Source organism: Asterias amurensis, chromosome 17 (assembly GCF_032118995.1).
Source record: "Asterias amurensis chromosome 17, ASM3211899v1".
In the NCBI taxonomy this organism is placed as follows: Eukaryota; Metazoa; Echinodermata; class Asteroidea; order Forcipulatida; family Asteriidae; genus Asterias; species Asterias amurensis.
In genome coordinates this window covers 15,602,692-15,616,711 of record NC_092664.1, presented here as the reverse complement: position 1 = coordinate 15,616,711, position 14,020 = coordinate 15,602,692, and the positions used below count along the sequence as shown (strand labels likewise).

The window sequence follows — 14,020 nt, the reverse complement described above, 5'->3', positions numbered from 1 at the left end:
ATTTTAATCTCAAAAATTGCAATGATTTGAGTTTTTTTAAGACACATACTTTTATTGATTTACAAGTAATACACCCGGGCTTTTCAGACAACATAATTTCACAGAACGTTATTACCCGGTACCATTTTCATAACAAGGCGTTCAGATAGAGTCAACAAAATTAAACAATTGTTACAATGACTTACCTTTGAAAGCGGCTGTTTCAAAAAAGCAATGCAAGAGCTGTTTGATCCGCAACCAATATAACGACAGGTGTATATCAGATCAACTTTGACCACTGTGTTAACGACCAGTCACTAACACAGCAGAATCTTTTGGTTACCGCTGCAGGCGCTGACTTCAGTGAAGAAACTGAGCAGTGTCGTTATAAATCTTGGATACTTATATTTCAATCAGTTTACCACGCCAAGGATAGAATAATAAACGCTGTTGAGTGGGGTTCTCACCAACCTTAATTACTCAAATTGTGAAAAATGCTTTGTGGCGGAATGAAAAGGAAAGGAGGGCGATGGTTTGTTAGGCCAATTATTGGTACGTGACGGTGGTCGGCCGGATTTCTTAATTAAACCCTGCCTCTTACTTTCTCGGTTGACGGTGGCAAGGTTGGTTTGAATATCGGCCCAATTTCTTGACTGAAACCCTGTCTTCCTTACTTTGCTTGGTGTCAACGGCAAGGTTTGGCTTTAATACCGTGGTCTAGTTGCTTGGTTAACCCCGTAATAATTGTATTATAAACAACAACTAATTACTTGAGGGGCCAGTGCCACGCAACTCAACCCAAATTAATTGACTAAATTGTGTTCACTCCATTGCTTTGCGACGGAATGACTAAAGGAAACCACTTAAACGATTCTGGCCATGCCATGAAGGCAAACAATGGCTATATTAAGCCACTTATCCTAACTTTCTCGGCGATGGCGTCAAGGTTTGGCTTGATTATTGGCATAATTTATTGGCTGAAAACCTTAAGTTTGGTAGCAGAACTAAATATCAGAGGTTTCATGCGTTGAATTCGTAGCAAAACACAACAGATCATTTGAAAGGGGATTTTCTTCTTTCAATTCAATGATCAAAGTATTGATTTAAATTCGAGTCTTGTGGCCTCATCAGCAGTGATTCAGGTTCTCTATATTATGTCAAGCATCAATAAGAATGCTCAGAAGTTCAAACAAAACCATAGACACTTTGGTTCAACTCATCAATTATTGAGATGTTTCATGCAGATACAAGGCTACCAACTCATCTCATGGTCAAGGTTATGCAACGTCACTGACAGAATACAAATAAACAAACTGATTTGATTTTCAGTGCTTTATTTTCCATTACATTTGTGCTGATAATTTTTTAAGATCGAAACACCGGGAATTGACTAAAATTGTACTTAAATGCACTGGACACGTTTGGTTACTGTCAAAGACCAGCCTTTTTCACTTTGTGTATCGCAACATATGCATAAAATAACAAACCTGTGAAAATTGCGAGAGAGTAATGTTGCGAGAGAATAATGAAAGAAAAATCACCCTTGTCGCACAAGTCGTGTGCTCCCAGATGCTTGATTGCGAGACCTCCGCTGAGGTCTCGAAAACAATTCAAATATTTTGGTGAGATATATTTCATTCTTAATAACAAAAGAAATAATCCGTAATCTGAATGCACATTCTGAGAGGTGTTTTATGCAGAAATATTTCTCAGGTAAATTGTGTTTGAATCCGTTTCTTTCAAACTATATTCTTTTGAAGGGAATCATTTCAAAAAAAAAAATGTTTTAACTATCATTAGTGGCAGTGTTTTTTACCAAGTGATTTGTATGGTTACTAATTTTTACCAGGTATAACCTTCCTTCAAACCGCTGAATAAAACATAATGAATTGGGGCCTATATATATAGTATCACGATACTAATGCGATATTCTTCAATTCCCTTTTTTTCTGGTATACATTTATTACATACGTGATAGACGTGATTAGAAAAACAATCGCTGTTAAAGTTTGAGTGTCCATGTTTTGAGCCTGGTATAATGAGCTCTACCATTAAGAAATATACAAACTTCAACTGACAAATTTATAACTGTACTTTTCAGAAATCGAAACAATATATTGCTAATTGAAAAGTGCTAACACTACAAATATTAATGTCAAAGGTGAATCTATAAATTAAAAAACGACTTTGCTTATTTCATCACAATCCGTTGACGTGGCTACTTTGATTGTTTTGTTCGTTATTAGGTGACATCAACATCATTTCAAAAGTTCATTCTGATCTAGCCTATGCCTGCTACTGGAGACATTAATTGACAATTTCACCAGTAAACTTGGTTTCATCTCATCAAGGATTCAGGTTTCTCAAACTGCGTAAGTGGATAAAATAAGTTCATAAACAGCGTGCATCAGCAATACAACTCTCTCTAGAAAGCCACTACAGTTACTTTATTGTTTAAAATTCAGACAAATTTTAGGCTATTGCCGAATTAATCAGATGTGGAATGAGTTTACGCAAGTAATACTTTCCAAATAATATATAAACCTTCGAAGTTCTGATCAACAACTTAAAAACGCCAGTGTTTGATATACCCTCCAAATAATGAACAAATTGTAGAAGTTCTGATCAAGAACTTGAAAACATAAAATGTCAATACCTTTGAACAAAAATTGCCGTTGTTATTTTAATTTATTTAATTTTATTTGTATTCACGGAAACGAGGTTGTTAACGAGGTTGTTAACGTGCAAAATGTTATAAAGAACTTACAGTATTTCTACAAAGTTTGACCTGTTTTAATCTTATCTATGTAAAACGTGTAAGCCTACCCACACAAGTATTGCGGATATAAGAACAAGGAAAACAAAGAGTTTATTGCTATTTTATAAAACATTAACTCAGACGAGAGAAAGTTTAAATTACCACCAACTAAACACCCGGGACACCAAGGGCCCCTTATATGCAGACTTTCCACCGGTTTTATAAGTTGCAAATTAGTATTTACACTGTAAAAAATATATTAGTCAAAACAACGCTAATTAGTCATAAGGGACATGATTTTGATGCAAGTTAGTCAAAATCATGTCTCATACGACTAATTAGCGTTGTTTTGACTAATATATTTTTAGAGTGTATAACAGGCCTAGTAATAAGGAAATAAATGTTTTTTGGTGAGAGTGCTTTGAAACTGCTCTACACATTGTTTATATTAATATATTTTTTCACATTTTGCCCCGACTCTCTCCAGGTAAAAAAAAAAGAAATACTTCTGCCGTTGACAGCGTATATGAGTGATGACGTAACTGAGATTTTCGCGAATCTTTCTGGAAAGCACCGGAACCAAATTTATTCAAATTAATTACACATAACAAATTTGTTAGATCTCATGTGACTCACTTTATCTATAGGCCTACAGTGCAGAATTTGTTGTTATGTATTTCAGCAAAGAACGCATGTTGCCGTATTCGTTCTAGGTCTAAAACTTTAAAAAGAAACGTAAAGGGGATAAAGTCAAACATTAAAAAAAAAGGAAATTGTGAAAACATCAATCACAAGTCACAAAATAATGATTCGGTGTTTGTTAAACAATCATTTGTTTTACAGGCATGCAACTTTTCAGCTGATCAGCTGATTTTATCTTTTTCTTTCCAAATAAGTGTCATACACATCTGAAAAACGCTGTACACAAATTAATTGGGATCGGCAATTAATTTCCTATTTTTTCAAATAAAGAGTTGCATCTCTGGTTTGAGCCTTAGTATTGTGTCAACTCTGGATCATAATCACTAATACATGGCTCTGTGAAGTTCAAATCAACCGCAGTTGTAAGGCCTATAAATTTAACAAACACGTTGGGATGCGGTGGTGGTGTGAAAACAAATCCGGTCACTCCTTGGGTTGCCACATCCAAACGACCGCTATCGTACGTGATCAGGATTGGTCCTTCGATGTAATTCACGCCGGCCGGAAGAAGTTCGTACTCGTACTCAACCAATTCGGGTTCAACACGTTTGGCGAACGCACCGGTATCATTGTAAAGAACTGCATTCAAGTGTTTGATTAAAACAAAAATTATTATACAATACCATAGAATCATCGTCACATGATTGTTCATCGACTTTTACAAGAATGTTATTGAACCTTCAAATAAATGTGTGTATCATACTAATTAGGATTTTGAAACTTTGCATGGTGGAAATACGATAAAGAAAGGTTTGCGGTAACACCATGTAATGAGTTGGGGTGGTTTTGAAAAGAACCGTTGGTTTCAACTCGACGTTTCGATCAGTATGCTCTGATCGTCTTCTGGGGAGAAAAAAAACCCAGAACAAAACGATCAGAGCATACTGATCGAAACGTCAAGTTGAAACCAACGGTTCTTTTCAGAACCACCCCAACTCATTTGAGATAGTCATTACATGGTGTAACCGCAAACCTTTCTATATCATACTAAAAAATAAATAACATTTGTATAGCGCTTTCAACAGGCGTTTCAAAACGCTTTAACATTGTCTGAAAAGATATGGTTTTTTTACTGAATCTTGAACGAGCTGATTGATGATGAGTCAGGGATGTGAAGAGGGAGCAAGTTGCTGAAGCTACTGATGCGAATAAGGGAATCAATGAGTGGTGAAGAGGTTTCCAACTAGTGGTTTAAACCCGCCGAGGCCTGGCTCTTGATAATTTAACCGAGACGAACCGCCGAGGCCTGGTTCTTGATAATTTAACCAAAACGAACCGCCGAGGCCTGGTTCTTGATAGTTTTACCGAGACGAAGTCGAGGTAAATTATCAAGAACCAGCCGTCGATTTCTCAAAGAGTTAGGACTCGTCTATTCTCGAGTTAGGACGAGTAACTCGGATAAACTTTGAAAAAGGCAACCATAAATTGAACACTTACAAACTATAAACAACGGGTCGATCGCACCAGACGCAAATGTGGACATCTACACCACTGTTGGCTGTAAACCATAGTCGCAGAGGTGACGTCATCGGCAGCTGAAGACTCAAAGATTTAACTCGATGAAATACATGTTGAGCACATACTGAAACTCCCTCGGTATAGTTGTTCCTAAGATGAGAGTAAACGTTCGATAATCGAGAATATTTCCCCCAAAAAGTAGAACAAAACATAACACTAAATTTAGTTTTACTCTCAAATTAAACGTCGTCGCCATTGGGTTTGTCACAGTTGTCATCACCGATATTGATATTGTTACGTAACGATGAATTTTCTATCTCATAGCTTTTTGTCAGATAGAACCATAAACCAAATATATAAAAAATATGATATTTTATCAAGTCTTTTTATTTTCAGCGGATTGTCCCCATTTGGAACTAGCTTTCGCTGTCATCAGTCAAGTCTGATGTCTCCTTGTCACCATAAAAAATACTCTTCTGCTTAAATTGTGTAGGGAGAAATTTGTTTCTGACTTCTCAGCGGATGACGTTTGCACCTGGGAGTCACAATGCCGTTGTTCTTTTTGTCGTCCGAAATTGTCAGGCCCGCCTTCAAGCCCCCAAGCCCACCTCCCCCGCCTCTGTGGGATGGGCGTTGTGTTTTGTTTTTGGGGATGGTTTTTTTTTTATAAACGGAGACACGGTGGTTTTTAAAGAAGGGTTTAGGCACATTCTTTGTGGCAGGACGGCTTTGTATAGAGGTGATGGTCACCTGTTCCCCCTTGCCACCCACTGGCTTTGTTATTTTTTATCTGTTTCATTTCATTTCATTTCATTTGTTAACTTGTTGTGAAGCCAAGGACTCTCCGCAAGCGAACTTATCACTATTACTAGTCAAGAACCCCGTCTATTTCGCTTCTCTATCTCGACTTGATATATAGTATCCCTATATTAGGATTCATCTGGGAAAAAATTGGAAAGAAGCTAATTTCAACTGATAATGGTAGGTATGGGTGTCAGTTACCACCAAAAAAAAGTAAGGACCAATTGGGGTTGGGGAATTCGTTTCCCCGGGGGGTAATTAAAACCTGGGGGTTAATTACCCCAAATTTACCCAAAGTATGTTGTGTTTGGTATCAAATGAAAGGAAATTTAATTTTAAACCAAGTATGTGATGTTCTTTTTGTCATTTTATCATCCTGTGAAAAGTTACACTTGATTTAAGATAAGGCGTTTGCTAACACAGGATCAACAAGGTCATACATACATTCTAATGTAAAAACCTTAAAACTATTATTTTACATTACTTTGTGTTGATCAAAGTGTACCAAACTGTTTGAGGGTTCAAATTAACTTGGTTCAAGACATTTTAAGTGGATACTACTGGTACTGACAAGCCAAACGTGACAGAAAGCTCATTAAGACCCTAAACACATTAAAGGGCCACCACGGCTTGAATAGCAAAGTTCCTCTATATTGCTCATTTTTCAGTGTCTGTAACATTGGCTCCATTGGAGCAATGTCCACAGCACACTCCACATGCAGCCTCTTTCAAGGGGCCCAAGTATGGAGGTTTTGAGATACTGTCATACCCTTACTTGGAGGTGAACACGAAGGGAGTGTTGTGCTGTAGCGTTTGGTGCTGGTGGTAGGCGATCAGGATCTATTTTTCCCTTGGCTGCTTGCTTTTGGAACCTTTAATAGTATGTTGTGTTTGGTTTCAAATAAATAGAAATTTAACTTGAAACTTGACAAGTGTTGTTAAACCTGCAAGTTAACTATCATCCTTATTCTTCACACCATGCAAAGCTTCAAAAAAACGTTTACTTGGGATCTTGTAACAACTCTTCCAGAACGTAGGAGCCGTGATTTGGGTAAGAATGGGTCACTTGTTACCAACACTGGAACCAACAGGGGCGATGGCAACCTGTTGGTAGCTGAAATTCCATCTCAACAAAGCCATCATAAGGAAGAGTTGAATTATTTGCTGCCGTTTTCAGCAGAGTACTGTTCTCTAGCAAGTCAGTCACTGGTTGAACATGTTCTGGTTGAGCCATGATGTTGACACTAGGGAAACCTGGGCACCAGTATCCCACAAAGCCTAGGACTTAGGTTGGTCTTCTTCCTAGATTACACCGGGTGGTGCACTTCGGCCAACTAAGTTGGTCAGTTTCAAACCTTGTGGTAGTTGCTGAGCTGACATTGCCATGAGGGCAGCACTCTCTGAGACATCACTGAGTGTATAGAGGTTTTGGTTAATTGGGTTGGTTTTGAGGACATTGGACTTCTTGAGATTGATTGGGTGTCAGGACGGCTACTCATCCCCTCCGTTCGCCACATTGCCGTCTCCTGCCTGTTGGGGTGGTTGTCGCTGTTTGCAGCCTCTCCTGAAGTGCTTAGAGCTACCACAGGTGAAGCAGTGGTCATATTCAGGTCATTTACTGGCTTGTCGTTACAGCCCCATTCATGAGAGGGCAGTGTTTTTGGAGCATTTAGGCCTCTCTGCTGTTTTGGTTAAGGTGGCTTTGAGAGCAGCCAAGCAAGCTTGAATTTGTTTGAGCTGCTTCATCAGGTTGGTCTTGACGGCACTCACCTCCTGCACTCTACCAACTTCCGTGTTCTTCTTCTGCTCGGCTAAACCAACAACATGTATCTCTCTACCCTCAGCAATTTTGAGATGCTGGAACAAGGTTTCATCGTGACCCGATTCACCGTACTGGCTGATAATGCGAAACTCCTTCTTCAGTAAACCGCCCATTTGATTTACCGGCATGGTGGCCCTTGAGCTGCTAGTGTGTCTGTGGGTGCATCTTTGGGGCATCTTGGGTCGCTGTTGTGAGCTTGCTTCTGACACTGTACAAAAAAACCGTAAAATTTACGGTTCTTTACCTGGCGCCCTATGCTGCCAGGTAAAGCACCGTAAATTTTACTGTGGAGGTTTTGTAAACTACCCCTTCAAGGCACAATTTTACAAAACTTCCACGTAAAGTTTACGGTGATTAAACAGGCACCCTAGCTTCTTTTTTTACAGTGTAAGGGATTTTTGACTGACGTCCCTGGTGTCACATGCTTTTGAGAAAGCTGTCAAGATCTTCAAATCTTTCTGACTTTTATCTTCAGTTTCCTCTATCCTATCGATGTTGAGATGTCGGGTTACGAGGGGAGTGCTTTCTTGGGTAGGGGTTGTCTGGTCCACTCCAACTGTCAGCATACCTGCTGTGGTTCTTCCTTCAGGGAACCGATCTGGCCAGCAACAACTCTGAAGATCCTCAAAATGCTTTATTTTCTTAGAAAAGCCATGCAAAAAATGTCTTCATCCACTTTAAACTCTCTCTCCAGCTTCCCTCACTGCCTCCGGATGTTAACTACCGCATACTACCATGGAGGTGCCTTCATGATACTACTGGGACGTTCTTCGAAGTTAGCTATGTGACAATGCATTGACATGCACTGACCACATTACGTCCTGGCAAGGTTGCCAAAAGCAAGCAGCCAAGGAAAAAATAGATCCTGATCAGTTACCACCAACACCAAATGCCACAGCACAACACTCCCTTCGTGAACACCTCCAAGTTGTGATGTTGAAGCATCTCAAAACCTCTCTTTGAGCCCCTTGGAAGAGGCTGGGAGTTGGATACCAACAATAAATTGGGACTCTCAAGATGCTTGTCGGAGTATCACCCAAGAAATCTTTTAACAACAATTTGCTGCAACTGCAAGGAAGGGGAGATGCAGTACCAAACCATGAAATGTAGCAGCATAAAAGCTGGCATGTCATGTGTGTTTGCATGTAGGGTGTGCTGCGGACATTTTGATGTTACAGACACTGAATAACTGAGCGATGAAGAGGAAACTGCCACTCAAGCCGTTTGGACTAAAATGTGTGTAAAAAGGGTCTTTAATGGGCTTTCTGTCACGTTTGGCTTGTCAGTACCAGTAGTATCCACTTAAAATGTCTTGAACCAAGTTAATTTGAACCCTCAAACAGTGTGGTACACTTTGATCAACACAAAGTAATGTAAAATAATAGTTTTAAGGTTTTAACATTAGAATGTGTTTTAATGACCTTGTTGATCCTGTGTTAGCAAGCACCTCATGTTAAATCAAGCGTAACTTTTCACAGGATGATACAATGACAAAATGAACATCACATACTTGGTTTAAAATTAAATTTCCTTTCATTTGATACCAAACACAACATACTTTGGGCAAATTTTGGGTAATTAACCCCCGGGTTTTAATTACCCCCCGGGGAAACGATTTCCCCAACCCTAATTGGTCCTTACTTTTTTTTGGTGGTAACCGACACCCATACCTTCCATTATCAGTTGAAATCAGCTTCTTTCCAATTTTTTCCCAGATTTGCTGCAATTATTGCTAATTTTGGGTTACTAATAGAAGAGTTTGCGGTAACACCATGTACTCTAAATGAGTTGGGGTGGTTCTGAAAAGAACCGTTGGATTAACTCGACGTTTCGATCAGTATGCTCTGATCGTCTTCTGGAGATTATTACATTACATGGTGTTACCGCAAACTCTTCTATATATCTTATTTCCACCATGCAAAGTTTCAAATCCAACTTATCTCGACTTGTATATCTAGTATAAAACTAAAACTTCACATTTCGTGTTTTTACCTTCAGTTTGCCATTCTTCCTCCCCGTAGTGACGACACCCAGATGATGACTGAATTGCAGACCCTACCGAGTAGTTGCCTGCTTTGAGCATGACAGACTTTGTCATCGCAGAAGTTGAATGACTGGCAGGACTCATCTTGCAGACAGTGTACTGCGCATACCACATCTGAACTTGCTTTTCTCACCTGGTAGATTGTATCGATGAGTGCGTGGTCTTGCATTGGGCTAGGATAGAATGCAAAGATGTTTCCTTGATGCATTTGGTAGACATGCGTTGCAGGTTGGCACGCTCCATTTACAACATCAGAAGAAGCAACCATCAGGAATAACTTTGTCAACAAGGAAAGAGTGCTTGAGATGGTAGTCATAATGCAGTCGCGACTTTAATCTGCAGATAAGAAAACAATTATCTTATCGAGAAGTTCGTGCATTTGGAACAAAGGTTGTCACAAAATTAGACTGGTCAGAAATGGAAGACTTTAGAACGCTAGGTGGCAGCAGAATAAACAGGTAATTTCCCACTGTAATACGTAGTTTAGTAACATGTACATTTCTACCGATAACTTGTAAAATCTAGCATAACCTGATAAGACGTGTTTTGGGACGTTATAGCAGCTGACACGAGCTTTCTCTCTCCTCTATGACGAATTTGAATTTGCCGCCAATCATCGTGTGTTGCCGTCAATTGTCACTGACGAATCCGCTACCGACCACTGACTGCCGAAATTGTCAGTCGCGTCCGTCGGCAAATTTTGAACTTTTGTGACCGCAAAAAACATTCGTTGTAATTCCGTTCAGATTGTTTTGGAGAACGCAACCCTCATTTCCATGATGCATATCGGCCGCAATTATCAGTCGCTTAACGTTTCCATGCCGTGCGATTCCGTCTCAATAGTCGTTTTGAGGTTGTCACAATTTTGTTGGTAGTCGTTGGCTGAGTAGATGACCAGAACATTGTGAAGAGTGGGAACGCCAAACTCGACTATTAGTGTTTAGGACCCGCACAAACATGTGTTGGCCAAAATAATGTCATCGACCCTGCGATCCAACGTCGCCTGCATGCGATCGCCGTTCCTTGCCCGCAAGCCAATCCGCTGCCGTTGCGTTTTTGTTCGTTTGCCATGTCAAAATTGTCAACATGGTTGCGCATAAACAAACATTTTCACCGTCGACTTGTCCAGCGGGGCTCTTTTGTGCTGGCGCAATAATATTTACCGGCACCACTATATCAGGGTCGGCAACGACCCTTTCTTAATGCGGATGGTGGCAACACATTGTTGAATTTCGCTGAAATAATTATTTTTGTACTAACATTTCTATCGTTTTCAATAAAGTTTTTTTTTTTTATGTTTTTCAACCTTGCAGTTTTTATGCGCTACAGCTCTCTTTGCTTGACTTTAATATTTCATGATTATGGCGGCCATAACTCTCTTATAATGACAATTTTACATTCTTCCTTATATGATGCCATTAAATAACAGTATTGACAGGCAAATTTATACGGATACATTTCTGAATAATATTGTTTAAAGGCAGTGGACACTATTGGTAATTACTCAAAATAATTATTGTCATAAAACCTTACTTGGTAACGAGTAATGGGGAGAGGTTGATAGTACCTATAAAACATTGTGAAAAACGGCTCCCTCTAAAGTGACGTGGTTTCGGAGAAAGAAGTAATTTTCCACGAATTTGATTTCGAGACCTCAAAATTAAGCATCTGAATGCACACAGTTTCGGTTGACAAGGGTGTTTTTTCTTTCATCTCGCAACTCCGACGACCGATCGAGCTGAAATTTTCACAGGTTTTTTATTTTATGCATATGTTGAGATACACCAAGTGAAAAGACTGGTCTTTGACAATTACCAATAGTGTACACTGTCTTACAGGCAAAAGTTTGCTGAAGTAAAACAGTTAAAGTACAGTACCATATTGTGCGGGTTTCAAATGTATACCATTTTACACCAAGCATCACCAAGCTAATCCGCATCATCAGTATACTTAAAGACACTGGCACTATTCGTAATTGTCAAAGACTAGCCTTCATAGATGGTGTATCTCAACATATGCATAACAAACCTGTAAAAACTTTGAGCTCAATCGGTCGTCGAAGTTGCGAGAAAATAAAAAACACCCGTGTCACACGAAGTTGTGTGCGTTCAGATGCTTGATTTCGAGACCTCCAATTCTAAATCTGAGGTCTCGAAATCAAATTCTTTGAAAAAATGTCTTTCTCGAAAACTACTCCACTTCAGAGAGAGCCGTTTCTCACAATGTTTTATACTATCAACCTCTCCCCATTACTCATTACCAAGTAAGGTTTTATATTTTGAGTAATTAACAGTGTCCACTGCCTTTATTTAAACAGTGTGTAGCATCAGAGTCCTTCTTTAGAAGACGATCAGAGCATACCGATCAAAACGTCAAGTTGAATCCAATGGTGTTTTTAAGAACCATTCCTACTCATTTAGAGATTATCATTACATGGTGTTACCGTATACCTTTACTGTATCATTTTAAAACAATGAACTTACCCTTCAAAACGACTTTGCCAAAAATTACCCGCATTGCAAGAGCCGTTTTGTATGGTTCCCTATGACGAAATGTCAGCATCAGACTTGACCAGTCCGTTTTAACACCCTCCAGTCACTGGACAACAAAATTTCTTTGTGCACTAATTTTAATATTGGCTAAAATGTTATGGTTATGTATCACTTTAAGAATTGTTAATTAACATTGAAATTGCCTTTCCAAGGATACGTAATAATTACTAATAACAGTGGTGCCGCACCGTTATTACCAATTACCAAGCTAAACGATTTTATCGATGTTGCTGATGAAGTACTCTCCAGGAACAGAGAATACTTTTAACGCTGGTGAGGTTCCGCTGTCACCAAAATAAACGAATTCTTAATTTGATCAAAGTGCTTCATTACCGAATGATAAAGAAAACCAAAAGAAACTGTTCCGTCCATGATAAAGGAGACCCGGTGGTTTTATTGATCCACGTACCCATTTAATCTCTCCGTGGCACAGTCAAGGTTGGGCTTGATTATTCGCCGTGTAAAGACGCTGGACATCTTTAGTATAATTGTCATAAACCAGTCTTCTCAGTTGGTGTATCTCAACATTATTATGCAAAGCATAACAATTGGTCGTCGAAGTTGAGAAATATAAATGGAAGATAAACACCATTGTCACACGAAGTTGTGTGCTTACGGGTGCTTGAATTTGATACCTCAACATCAAATTCTGAGGTCTCGAAATAAAATTCAAATATTTTAGTGAGAAATAACTTATTTCTCGAAAACGACGTTACTTCATCAGAGGAAGCCGTTGTTCACAATGTTTTATACTATCAACATCTCTCTAATGATCGCTAACAAGTACGTTTTTATGTAAACAATAATTTTAAGCATTTACCACAATAGTATCCAGTGCCTTTAAGGTTGAAAACGTGACAATTGCCAGCAGAAAACAAACCTTAATCATGGTGGTAATTGTGTATTTATTGCTTTGCTAAACAAATAGTGTTATTATGGAAGAAAATTGCTGACGAGCACTTTCAAAGACGTGACTGGGATTCCCTGCAAGGAATTGTATACTATTTTTTAGTTCATCATTGACGAATCCTGACAAAACCAAAATGAGCCTAAATACAAGCAAAAAGTTTCATAATTGTACTGCTATATTAACTGAACCATCCTGTTTATCTGCTGTTTACTGTAACCAAATCCTTATTATCCCATTCTACTGATATTAATTTCAACATATTATTATTTTTTTTTTTATGAACAACATCATTGAGAAAAGTGTTACTGAATCGAAATGAAATTGAATGATTTACAAGCATTACTTTTTTTTTTTTTTACTAAACAAAATCATCTATATAAGAATTGGTTGTTTTATATTTATGTCCTTTCTATGTATTCAAAGGTGCAAAAATATCCTTCGTCACGCGATTTGGCTGCGGAAGCACATGCACTTTCGTTATTTAATTTCTCATAGCACTAAGATTGATCGGTCAAATTCGGTAATTTTTTCAGTAAAACAGGTTGTTGAATTAAGTTCTGAATTCTGATAACCCAATTATGTAGCACCTTGTGCAACAGCGCATTCAGCATTAACATATAAATTCAAATGGTAAATTTCAAAGACCAGTCTTCTTATTTGGTGTATCTCTTTATAATGCACAAAACAACGAACCTGTGAAAATTTGAACTCAATTGGTCGTCGAAGTTACGAGATAATAATGAAAGAAAAAACACCCTTGTCACACAAAGTTGTGTGCTTTAAAGTCACCTAGAAGTGGTATTTTTTTCAAAATAAAGCTTTTGTCACTAAAATATGTGTTTTGATGAGTGGAATATGAATAAACAACTAACTAAGGTTTACATAAATTAGTTTCCATGTTATTTACAAATTGGAAAAAAAGCCCGACCCGAGAGGGCGCTGTTCGTGACGTCAATCGAGGCGCGATGAATCGCATGCAGTGCCAACACAGCAT

General features: G+C 38.6%; 1 pseudogene; it reads right to left on the bottom strand.

Moving 5' to 3' along the window:
* Positions 1 to 3,731: 3,731 nt before the first annotated feature.
* Positions 3,732 to 9,880, bottom strand: LOC139950144 (uncharacterized; annotated as a pseudogene).
* Between the last annotated feature and the right edge of the window lie 4,140 nt (positions 9,881 to 14,020).